The following is a 1,264-nucleotide window of genomic DNA, read 5'->3' on the forward strand; positions in this document are numbered from 1 at the left end:
GACAGTCGCATCACAGATCAGATTTCATTTATCCAGTGAGGAGAGTGAGTCGAGCTGACTGACAAGAAGAGTGGGGTGAGACAGACAAGACGATCGCGGATGATTTAGTTTCGAAACGAAATGCAAAAGCGCCTGTTTGGCAGTATTTTGGATTTTGAAAAGTCTGTTGACTTTTGCCATGATTTTGGAAGTTTTTTTAAACATTCGTTTCTTATTTTAATTGGTTCCACGGTGTTTGCTGATTTTTACTTTATTTAAACTGTCATTTATTTATTTTATTTTATGTTTATGCGGCGCAATGCAACGCAATGTGTAAAAAGACAGTATAAGTCATCATAATCAGTAATTATGTCCCCACTGGATGCAACAAATGTCTCGTTTATAATGGGTTTTATTGGTTTTGCTCGTCGCACCGGGACAGGGCATCACAGTATGTTAAGTAGGCTTGCCGCTATAGACGGTGATACCGTTGTTAAACCGCAACACCAGTTACGTCACTTGCCCACCGCTGCACCAACCCCCACGTCGTTTTGATTTTTTTATAGTAATAAAAATCATTTAGTTCAGTAAAAGAACAGACACTACAATTAAAAACTGAACGCGGCTGCTCAATGCAGCGTGCCGAACGACAGTCGCATCACAGATCAGATTTCATTTATCCAGTGAGGAGAGTGAGTCGAGCTGACTGACAAGAAGAGTGAAAATGCGCGCGCCACTTTTGCAAGCTATTTAAAAGCAAAAGGAAAGCGAGGAAAAGAGGGAACGGCCCTGCCCCCACTGTGATACAGGTATTATCGGTGTTGTCACATGTCGATTAACCGGTGGGAAAATTTCCTCACCGTCACAACCCTAATGGTAAGGGGCGCAACATTTCCGTCACATGCTTGACAACGCACTGGATAGCTGGCCAATCAGCGCACACCTCACTTTTCAGAACGATGAGCTTTGTAAAAATCGACGCGTTTCAGAAAGGCGAGGCATAGAGGAGAAACAATAATGTACATTTTGTGGAAAATAATGTGTTTTTTTAACCTTAAACCGCATAAACACATTTCATTACACCAAATACATAAAATAATGTTCTTTTTTAGCAACGTCATATGACCCCTTATAAAATGATTTCTCCATCTCACATCACACTTCAGCCAGAAGTGCCACGCAGCATTCAAACTTGCGATCACAGAAAGACTGAAACTACAATCTGTGTAGGCAGATGAAACTCGAACAAAAATAAACTGTAAATGCAAATTTATTTTTCATGATG

General features: G+C 40.7%; 1 protein-coding gene across 4 annotated transcripts in view; it reads right to left on the reverse strand.

Moving 5' to 3' along the window:
• Positions 1-1,264, reverse strand: part of LOC107756108 (rho GTPase-activating protein 32-like) — a 135,995-nt gene that overhangs the window by 75,419 nt on the left and 59,312 nt on the right. Inside the window, exon 1 of one of the 4 annotated variants that reach the window (XM_016573099.1) lies at positions 820-831. The exons of the other annotated variants lie outside the window; for them this stretch is intronic. The gene's annotated coding sequence lies outside the window, so the exon portion shown is untranslated. Of the gene's footprint in view, positions 1-819; positions 832-1,264 lie in introns of those variants that run through there. 4 annotated transcript variants of the gene reach the window in all.

The sequence above is a fragment of the Sinocyclocheilus rhinocerous genome, unplaced genomic scaffold (genome assembly GCF_001515625.1).
Source record: "Sinocyclocheilus rhinocerous isolate Xijiao unplaced genomic scaffold, SAMN03320098_v1.1 scaffold682, whole genome shotgun sequence".
Taxonomy (NCBI): Eukaryota; Metazoa; Chordata; class Actinopteri; order Cypriniformes; family Cyprinidae; genus Sinocyclocheilus; species Sinocyclocheilus rhinocerous.